Source organism: Festucalex cinctus, chromosome 13 (genome assembly GCF_051991245.1).
Source record: "Festucalex cinctus isolate MCC-2025b chromosome 13, RoL_Fcin_1.0, whole genome shotgun sequence".
Taxonomy (NCBI): Eukaryota; Metazoa; Chordata; class Actinopteri; order Syngnathiformes; family Syngnathidae; genus Festucalex; species Festucalex cinctus.
The window spans coordinates 25,332,425-25,343,969 of NC_135423.1; the positions used below are offsets into that span (position 1 = coordinate 25,332,425).

The window sequence follows — 11,545 nt, forward strand, 5'->3', positions numbered from 1 at the left end:
GTAAGGAAATAAAAAAATAAAAAAATAAAATAAATCGAGATGTGCACGTGACCGCCGAAGTGCTGAAAAATCGCTAAACTTTGAGGTGAGCTGAAATACGTTTACTTCTAGCTATAGCTGTGCTACATAACAATATATTTGATAGATAAGATATAAAACATATTTTTGTACGTGAAATAGTTTTGAATGGAAAAAACAAACAAACAAATAGAATGTGACAGGTACCGTTTGCATTCAACAATTTGACAGACTTTCCTTTACGTTAGAGTTATGTATATCCATAACTGCTGCTGTTTTGGGGCAATAATCCGAACTGTTGACGGGAGTGATTTTAAGATTAGGGAGGCAGGCTGCTGCAGTTTGCTTTAAATTCAAATGGTGGTGCTGGTGTACCATATGGACGCTGCAAGATAGTACACAGAGCACCTTCTACACATCACCACATGTTCTGTTTTGGCTGTGCTATTGCACCAAACATTGTGGCAAAATTTTCCGCAGTATCTTATACTGTCTCATCTGATGAAATTGTAGTCATAAATCCAAAGAAAATAGTTAACAGTAAATCACTGACTCTCTGATTTCCTTTGATACATTGTTTTAATCGATATACATGGAAATAAGATAATTAATTTTTAAATTTTTCATTTTCATTCAATTAATTTTTTTTTAATCAGCAGATTTACTGTAGATTGGGCGATAGTTTTAACTTTGTTAATGTGATTGTATTCATTTTTTTAATTAAAATCATTTTCATGCATAATGTATTGTTCTTTATGGTTCTCCATCATAATTCATTGTATCCAGTGAGAAAACACATTTATTCTACTCCTTCTTTTGTGTTGCTTCATGGTATTGTATCTGTATTTCCAGAAGCAGGTGAAATTATTTCATTGGCTGTAAACAGCTTGTCACTCCCTGCCCTCATCAGACGGCAATGGGCTGGGTTGACGATGCGCAGGGAAGTTAAAGTTGATGACCGTTGTGTTTTGTTTATCTGACCCACTTCATTTAAACCCAGACAGGCAAATTGTGACCATGGGGCATCCAATCTGGAGTTCACGACAGGGCTTTGTTGTGCACTGGGACTCTCGTCAGGATCGGCCAGCGTCAGACAATGGCTGAGGTCACAGGTGCTTGGAGAGAGGTGAGAGGGCTAATGACTCGTATTGAACTAGGAGGAGCTGGCTAGTATTGGTTTCAACCATCGACTCACATGTTTCTGACACTGCTGAAAAAATCTCCTCCATCTTGTTCTATTGATGCAAAACATCAGACCAGAACCAGGTCTGTAAATGTCTTCTCTAACCTGGCAAACAACTTCTCTACTTGTCGGTCGGTCGGTCGGTCGGTCGGTCGGTCGGTCGGTCCGTCCGTCCGTCCGTCCGTCCGTCCGTCCGTCCGTCCGTCCGTCCGTCCGTCCGTCCGTCCATCCATCCATCCATCCATCCATCCATCCATCCATCCATCCATCCATCCATCCATCCATCCATCCATCCATCCATCTATCTATCTATCTATCTATCTATCTATCTATCTATCTATCTATCTATCTATCTATCTATCTATCTATCTATCTATCTATCTATCTATCTATCTATCTATCTATCTATCTATCTATCTATCTATCTATCTATCTATCTATCTTTCAATTGGTGTTTTTTTCCAAGTTTTCACTCACAAAATTAAACCAACAATGACCTGAATTTTGTTTGTGATTCCTTCAAGATTATCTGGCTTCTTTTTTCTTTTCTTTTTTCTTTTCTTTTTTTTATTATTTTGAACTCTGTATTTGCTACCCCCACACTCCTTCACTCCATCAGCTGTCACCAGCTGGACACAAACGCTTCTGGTTTGTCCAGCCGTTGCATTGCTTTCTCGTCAATGTTGACCTATTGCTTCACATAATCTCTGACCTCAGTTGGTCAAGTCTGCAGCCGTCTGGCCCTCCTCCACCTGACCTTTATCGACACCCTTCAGACAGTCCGAATGGATTAGCTTCCCCTCAGGATGTGGACAAGATTACATTGCTGTTTCAGTAGACGGACCTCAGGAAACATCGTATAGGCAGCTACCTATTTTTTTATTTTTTTTTAACACATTATTCAATCAGCTTTGGATAAGCGGTCCTCAAGAAATCAGAACATGTCTCATTGGTCAAGATGGTTTAAATATGGGAGGCAAATTCAAATGCAGAAGAAACATTTTCTGTGTTGCTCCATGATTTCCTGGTAATAATCTGGGTCAGGACTTGGCACCTGATATAGCACCAACATTAGGCGGACTATATGAACATCATATTCAGTGTAATTCATACCAGCAGTCCCCTACCTTTTTTTGTGCCATGGACCAGTTTCAGTAAGAGTTAAATTGTGATGGACTGTCATAGAATACTCACTATGACGCTGAATGTAGTTGTTGTAATTAGTTGGAGTCCTGCACTTAATGCTTCACAAAGATTTAGGATGTATGGAAGTGGAAGCAAGGAATTCACATCTTTTTTGTGACACTGTCTGGATTAAGAATGGAACGATATCCAAACATCCCAGATATCGAAACAATATTATCATGATATAGCCACGATACAATAATTATCACGATATTGTGGGTAAGTTGGTGATACAAAAAAGGTCACAATTTTGTAAAAAAAATAAAAGAGTTCATAACTTTAAAAAAAGACAATATTGTGCTTTTGTACGCACACACACTTTGAGTTCCTCCACATATTGACTTGATTCACAAGAACATATGTTCCCCTCATCTGACTATTAGTGTGGATTTTAAAAGTATAAGGGCCAAAACGTGCCTTGTGAAAATTAAACTGCACTAAAAAAAACTAGCCACCGGAGGGTGCTAGAACTGCACAAATGGAAAGCAACCTGACCTTTTCAACAGATGTGCTGTTTTAATATCGTGGCATGACGACGATGATATATTGTGGCAGTTTTAATATCGCGATATTGCCATTGTTGCATCCCTACTCTGGATAGTCTGCCTTGATTTTAATCCAGACTTTGTTTTATTTCCAGGTGCTTGTTCTCCATGTGCCCAAGCAGTATTAGAGGCCTCATTGCCTGTACCTCAGGCCTATGTATATTATGTTGTATATATCTTATTTTAATGGGTTGGACATGTACTGTATACTGTCAACCATCAATGTGAGTAATTGGTTGGTTGTGGTGTGTTGCTTTCCTACATTTTTTTCCCCTTTTTGTAAAGTGGTGTTTTAGCTTTACAATGTGCTTTTATGATGATGATGATGATGATTATTATTATTTTTAGTTATTTCATTTTCTTTAGGATTGCAATGACTGGCCTGAGTATTCTTGACTCCCATGTGCTAAAGGAAAGAGCCACGATCATGCATAGGACGGCAAGAACAAGAAAGGAAGTGAGTGTTCATCACACAGTGTGCCTCTCAGTTGTGAGCATGCCCAGTAGAGCGCTCCTTGCTGCCAGAAATCCAGCCTCTACATTTGAAGGGAGGCTGCGTATACTTTTGTTGCCCCTCACGCTGTTCTCTCTCTCCTTTCCCTCACTCTCTACCTTCTCTCCCTCAATCCCTCCCTCCCTCCCTCGCTCTCTCCCTGTTATTTTAATTTTATCCAGTAGTGTGTGGAGAGTTGTGTGCTATGGCTGAGCAAGAGGATGCAAAACTTACCTAGTGGAAAAGAGAAATTAAAGAAAGTAAAGAAAGGATGAGGAAAGACTTTACATCCAGCACATTTTCCCCTCTCCCTCACTCCCTCCTTTTGCCATCTCAGACCAACTTCAAGAGGCTGTCAGGAGGGACGTGGAGTTTGAAATCTGAGAAGTGAAGCAAGATGAGGGTCTTACCGGCGCTGTCCTTGCTCTGCTGTCCAGGTCAGTAACCAGAAAATAACAAACAACCACTCATATCCATTACTTGCTTGTAATCCTTCTCAACTCCTTTTGTACGAGTAGTGCGAATACCTGCTGAATGTTATAATAATAGACTCTATTCATGCTTGGCAGCATGCCAAAAGCCGTGTGTTTGCATGCGTGCATGCGTTCAGGGAGGACGAACTCAGCAAATTTGAACCACGTGGATGTGATGAGGAGAAAAACAGACGTGCAGTTTGCTGAGTGATCACGTGGGTGATTACAGCGCTGGTTAAAATGCAGGATGACATTTGGATTTTTCAGCTTCGGTGGCCTTAATATAACATCGTATAGACTGTTTGGTTGTGATTACTTGATATTGTTACCTCAAAATGTATTTACAATTTAGCAAGATTTTCCTATAAAGTTGATAGTTTTGTTTATTTCCTGTATCTTAAGTAGTTTGAGCTAAAAACACCTCAGTCCTAATCCTAAATCTCCTAAAACCATAGTTTTAGTCATTGCGAATTCATGATATTAATGTCTATAATGGTTTAGCGTAGATTAGGTCCACTTTTATTATTGAGGTTTCGATATTGACCTCTGCCAGCTCACCCAAACTTTGTTTGTTCTCCGTCAGAGGCATCCTTCAAAGTTTCCTCTCAGAATCTTTCCCAGCATTTCTTGCCACTGAAAACTAGGTGACAGCTTTGGCCTCCTGGGGCCTCATTGTTGGCAGGTTTATTATTTCTTGGATTTGGAAGTGGGCCACGCCACCGAAAGGGAAACAAACAGTTAAGGCAGGATTATATAAGAGCACTTTGTAGCACACCTTTGCCAAGGCCAAGCAATAATGGCAGATAGGTCAGATTGCTTCTTCTGTGGTACCACAAATCCAGCGTTTGGTGTTATTGTAACATCCTCTTACATTATTATTGTGATTATGTACTTATGGCAGGAGAGTACATTTCGTGAATTGATGTAGCAACCATTGAGTTTGTCTAAGTACTATTGTCGAACAGTTTTTGATGCAAGTCTGGATGCACATTGCAAGTTTTTAATGCAAGCATAAGCAAGGCTTTCTGGTTTTGTTTCTGTCATTATTGATCTAATAGATATACTTCACCTCAGGTTAAGTCCTCTTATTTTATTTGGTCTGACACGTATGCTGCTGAGCTTTGTGGGGGAACAAATGGTGACATTCTTGCACATGTGTTACACTAACCCTTGAAAAAATATAACACAAAATGTAATTTGAAAAAGTCTATATTATTGCAGATAGAGTAGTTCAAAATAAAATCTGGCTTCTGTTGTGGCCCTGGAGGTCATATCGTTCCAGTTCCTTACGTATTCTCATTTTGGAGTGTTAAAATCTTCTATCCTGTCGTCTTTGGCACAATTATCCGAACAGATTGTCTCTTATATGTTTGGTTTGCACAACTAATTCAACTAGATGACAAAATACAACATTTATAATGATTGATGAGTTGTGACCATACATAAAAGACCGCAGAGACGAATTAAGTGTATTCATGGGAGCGCTGCAGTGTGCCTGATGAGGGCTTGGCTCCCATTGATTCCCATGTAATTTAATCTTTGCCTATTCAGTTAATGCATCTTCTACAGTATGAATGTCGTACTTTGAAATTGGTGAATGAATGTCGGTTATTCTGCTCAATGTGAAAAAAATATTTTGAAATGTGAAATTTGTATTGAACCAAATGGAGGTCGGACAGTGCTGTTAAACCGTGTTCAACCTTGGAGGTTCCATTGATTATCTATTTTAATTAAAATGTAGTAGCTTTGAGAAATCGATTTGGTAACAGCTTTTGTGTTTGTGTATGTACTATATCTTAAAGATCCAGTTTAGATAGTGATTATTCTGTCCTTCCTAAGCATGTTCCTTTTCATTAGAACTATTTTGTCTTACACAAGAGACGAAGGGATTCATGTTTATAAACAGTGTAGCTGTGCTCAAGCATAAAAAGCTTGTGAATTTGACAGACCACTCTGAGCCATGGCGGGCATTCTCGCGTAGGCGTTTCCTTTGACATGATATTTGGTGGTGATATCTGAACTTTACAGCTGCTGGAACCGTGTCTAAGTTTTGGATAGGAATTCTCAACTCAACTCAACTCAACTCAAGTTTATTTATATAGCACTTTCAAAACAGCCTGAACTGTCACAAAGCGCTTTACAGAACACAAAAAAACAAACATAACATGTTACCGCATTTTTGCAGACTGATACAAGTGCTCAAGTCTTGAGTAGTCCCTGGTACTAAGTACCCATACCACAAGTACTTTTATACATAAAATTCCCCCCGCCCAAAAAAATTATGATAGATGTTTTTAAAGATAGATCTAAATATCCCAATATAGCATATTTTTTCCTTAGATGGGAAGTCAATCCAAAAAGTTTCTTTACAATAATAAGTTCTATGCAGCACCACCAGTCTAAACACTGTATTCTGACTAATATGGTGTTTGTGAAATAAATATGAATTAAGCAGCAATATCAATAAATTTTTTTGCATCCATTGATCAGCTTTAGAAAACAGGTCAACCGTGACTGGTCGTTACTTGAGGCCTGAGCAACTGTGATGTCATTTTCAGTCGACAGCAGGTGGCAAAATGGCCGCCACCTGAAATGGACAAAAATGGGTGGATTTTGCTGCTTAACTCATATTCCACAAACGCAATATTAATCAGAATACTGTGTTTCTACTAGAACATTTTTGGGTTAATGTCCACCTTAAAACTGCATGACATTAATGGCAATTTTTTCTTCTAATTTTGATAGTCTAATTCTTGATTATAAAATGAAATAAGGCCAGGCATTGAATGGATTTTCACTCCCATCCCGTCCCAAGTCTCTGGCCATAGTGAAAAAAAATAAATAAATCCTGGAGGTCAGATATATGAAAAAAGGAAAACAAACAAAACGCATAAAACGAGAATCCAGTTTCTTCTTCTGCCATGTCAAGGACACGCTAATTTTAAAGGGAATGAGAAGAGCCACTTCGATTGGCAGCAAATCAAGTCGACTGTGTTCATTCCCACGACACGTAACACCTATTTTTAACTGCTCCAAGCTGCAAAAATACCAAAAGTTAGTCTAGTCCGCCTCCACGCAGTTTAACAGAATCCCTGTTTTTTTTTTGTGTTTTTTTTAATTTTTTATTTTATTTTATTTATTTTATTTTATTTTTATGTTTTAGCAAAGCAGGAGACAATTCATGTTTATTTATATAGCCATTAGGTTAAATTGATGAATTGATGGACTCGAAATATATTGGGGTCTTCCTGGTCATGTTCGGAAATCGGATACTGCCATCAAAGGGTGAATTTTGGAGTATGGACAGTTGATGAAAAACATTCTGCTTTTTGACAAATATGCATACAAACATAACTGAGTCATACATAATGTGAGGTTCTTCTCTTAAACAAAGACAAAGAGGAGGAACCAGGACAGATTCATATGTGTTATATTGCGCAGTCATCAACGGTGTGCTAACTTATCAACTTTATTACTTTATACCAGTACGAGTACTCAATTCTCGAGTCGTCAACAATACCGATATCAAGTACCGATACCACTGCCACTTTTGACACATAAAATTATAAACAAAACAATGACAAATAATTTTAAAGAAAGACCCATATATCCATCCCAATACATAATTTTTCCTTAAAATTACATGCAATTAATGGCAATTTTCTCATCTTCTCATTTCTAGTACTTGATCATAAAACAGCAACAAGAGGGCAACTGATACTGGTCTCGACCACCATCGTGAGTACCGATACTTTGGCCCAATACCACTACCTGGTATTGGTACTCGCCCATTTGTGCTTTTTCTGCACTGTAAATTTGTAATACTGTCCTCTTTTTGAATAAAAGGATGGAAATTAAATCAGATATAATCAGATTCATCAACTAGAGGAATGACAGGTGAATTGATTATTAAAATAACCGTGAGTAGCCCAACTCGAGACTATGAATACACGGCCGTTGTAGTTGACCAAGCCGGAAGAGTGTAAATTGTAACTATACACGGTTATGTGGTCACGGCGCTGTGTAAAAAGAGCCCCTTGTCCAGGTCTGAATGTGAATGTTTTTCTGTCGCTATGCGTGTGCTCTGTGAGTGACTCGTGATTTGTCCGCACTCAGTCGGCTGTGATGGACTTCAATTGGGAGTAAAAATGAATGGATGAGATTTTAAAGTTGAGTTCATCATGAGTATTTCTTATCACGTTGTCAGGTGTCATTTCTGTGAGATCTCATTTACTTCTTAAAAAAAAAAAAAAAAAAAAATACATTAGCAACTTTGTGTGGAATTAATTACTGTTCTGTGTTTTTATTTTTGGAGCTGTCAGACTTGTTTGCTCGTTCATGTCTGTGTTGGATCTGGATACATCAGAAGTGATAGGAGATAATTGATTTAAACAAAGGATTTACGCCTCTCTTTCTGGTCGAAAGATGTTTCCCATGCATTGTTCCTCGGGTCCCACCAGTGAGGGCCAAATCAAGGCTCCATGATCCATCACGCAGCAGGCAGCCATGTTTTCTGAAAGGGCCGTGAACTTGTTACCTCCCTAGGCCTGCCAGACTGAATGTCAACCCCCCCCCCCCTTTTTTTTCTTCTGTGGTCTTTCCTTCCCAACATCGTGCTCGTATTGAAATAATTGGGCTGCATTCAGGGCGACCGGGTTCCCAGTGAAGCTTGTGAATGGAGATATCAAGTCTAGTGCCATGATTTCCCTTTGACCTCCCTTTCAGATTTTGTCCCTTTGCCACATCCTGCCTCCCCTCTGTGGTTGTGACGGGTCATCATCATGACTCTATCTTCTCAGTACAATGAAACTACAACCATGGTACATTATCGTACACACAGTGGATCTGCTGGCCTGGAGCTCTGTCTATAGACTTTTATTTCCCTCGCTGTTGTCTTGGATCCCCAGTTCCAGCCTGTTCAACATGGCCCACATTCAAAATGGCAACCCCAGGGGGCTTTTATTCCTGCGGCAGAAACCAATCACTTTTTACTCTGTTCTGTGCAGAGTTACAGAGTGATAATGAGCAGAGAATATAAAGGAAAGCTTATGACTTGTTGAATGATGGAGAGGCTGTCTTTGCATTTCTTCTGGAAGAGCCACACAAAGCTTCAAGTGAACTTTTTTTTTTTTTTTTTTTTTTACTCACCAGAGGCAGAAGTATTAAATATGAGAAACATCATCGCTGACTCTGGGACTCGAGATTTTAGATGCAAAGATTTAAAGTGAGCTCCAGGGGGTGAAGCTAAAGAGGATTTTTGTTGTATTATTTTGTAGACTGATCCAACGGATTTACGCTGTTATGTACTGTATATCTGTCACCTCCTGCTCTGAGCTTTATTTTAATGACTGCTCAGGATTATTCTTTCACATAAGATAGTGTGGGTGTTTTGGAGATGCCACTTGAGAGTGTGGGAGGCATCAGTGCGAACTTGAGGAAGTACTGATCTGATGATGGATGATGGAGCAGTTGCACAGGGCAGAGTCCATACGATGTATCAACTGTCATGAGTGTGTTTGGTTTACTAGTTGTACAGACATCAGCAGTGATCTCTGGGGTGACATCAGACAAGGTACTTTAGGTGTAAGAGAGAGATCAGATTTTCAAGTTACGTCCCTATGGCCTTCTCGCACGCTGAACTCGCTCTTGTTGAGGTTTGTTTTGTTGGTGGTTCTGCTCCGATCTGTTTGCTTGCTAAGGTTCAAAAACATAATTTTTGAAGAATGTCAAAAGGTGAAGGGTGTTCTAGAGTATTGAGTATTCTGCATCACAGTGCAAACAGTTTTCCTCCATGGTTCGACCCAAACTGTCATCTTACATCTAGGACAGGGGCGTCAAACATCAGGCCCGCAAAGGGGTTTAATCCGGCCCGCAAGATGATTTTGTAAAGTAAACAAACAAATTGTAATGCCAGACTAATAAATCAGGCAGCCACAATCCAAACATAAATTTGTAATTTCACAAGCATTCCTCAGATGAGCAATGCAACTTGTACAAGGAATCGTTCTAGATGTCATTAATTTACACACTACCTAAAGTTACGGTTTGTTTAAATTTTTCTGAAAAAAATAAATAAATAAAAAATCATAGACCGACAAACGTGTAAATACGACACAAATGGGCTCTTTGCACAGCTCGACTTTGCACAGCTCGACTACATTTATCATTTATCACATGGAGACAATACAACAAATCACTAGACTTTCACATGTAGGAGAAGTGGAAGGAGTCATGTTATGTTTATCAACAACATCTTAATCTAACCAATTTAAGGAATGTGCCATTATTGTTATTTAAATAGTTATAAAAACGAGTTAGGCTAGGTAGGGATGAAATGCTTGTATTTGGCACACCCATACTCTGTGTTTAGATTTTGAGTTGGCTGATATTTCTCATTAATCAGGTTTTATATGGAGCTAAGTGTCTTTCAATGATTTAAAAAACTCAAGAAAGCTGTAATGTATGTTTTAGTTGGCCCTCTTAATGACATCTGTTGTGACTTTGCGAGACAGACTGTCATCCCAGGTGGGCATGAAAGGTAATGAGTGATCTGAAAATTTGCCATTTTTGCCTCGACTCTGCCATTCCTGTCTGTCACCCTTTGCTTCCAGTTCCATTTTCAGGCCCATTCATATGTTAATGAGGGTCAGGAGATGAGGGGGTTCTCACGTTCAATGTGAAGCTTGGCTCTTTGTTGGGCCACGGCTCAAGCTGCCGCCACAGAGGCCAGAGGTGAAATTGAATTCAGCTGAAATCCCCTGCGAGTCTGCTCTTGGTCTGGGCTGTGCACGGGGACTGGCCAGGCCTCGTTGGCGGCCTGACGCAGAGCCAGGGCTGCACTTTTCGATTAACATTGGATTCGTACACCAAAAATTTGTTGCTGTTTTGATCAGAAATTCTGATCTGTAGATTAGATGCAGTATAGGGGATTGAATGAGAGCGAATGAATAAAGCCAATTTTGGCAAAAAATAAAAAAAATCTGAGGCCGGGAAAACTTTGAACATTATGATGAACGAAATAGTGTTAATGTACTACTACTGTACTGAGTGTCCAAGAGCTAATTAGAGATGCGCCACAGCAGAATATATGCAGCATCCAATACTTTGAGATTAATTTTCTTCTACCATTCATCTTAGTTGTTCATACATCTCTAGACTTTTTCTGGCTGTCAAGTTTCTGACATTTTTATGAACATATTATGGTCAATTCCGCCTCTTTCCTTCATTTTATGACATTTGTTTCTGCCCTTTTGCTATCAATTTTCTGACATTTTATGGTATTTTGGGGGATTTCTTTTGTTTTTTTTGGACATTTTATAGTTACTTGTTAAAGTTTTTTTTCTGCCTTTTAAAAAAATAAAATTTCTGACTTCTTTGGCAATTTTGTGTACATAATATGGTAGTTTTCGGGATTTCTTCTTTTATTTTTTATTTTTTGGGACATTTTATAGTTTATACTTTTTTAATGTTTTTTTTCTGCCTTTTTCAAAATGGATTTTCTGATATTTTTTTGGCAAAGACATTTTATGGTAATTTTCTGCTTTTCTTCTTTTGATTTGTACATTTTATGGTTACTGTCACGACGGAACTCAGTGTGAACCCAAACGCATGACTCGAACTTAGCGAAGTGGAACTTCAATACTTGTAA

General features: G+C 38.9%; 1 long non-coding RNA gene across 7 annotated transcripts in view; it reads left to right on the plus strand.

Annotated features, from left to right (window-relative positions):
* Nucleotides 1-3,605: 3,605 nt before the first annotated feature.
* The window catches only part of LOC144033802 (uncharacterized), a 118,306-nt gene continuing 110,366 nt past the window's right edge, over nt 3,606-11,545 (plus strand). For 5 of the 7 annotated variants that reach the window (XR_013288074.1, XR_013288075.1, XR_013288073.1 and 2 more), the window contains exon 1: nt 3,606-3,861. This is a non-coding gene — a long non-coding RNA (uncharacterized LOC144033802). Of the gene's footprint in view, nt 3,862-7,579; nt 7,636-11,545 lie in introns of all 7 variants that reach the window. The other 2 variants (XR_013288072.1, XR_013288078.1) reach the window with 1 other exon arrangement.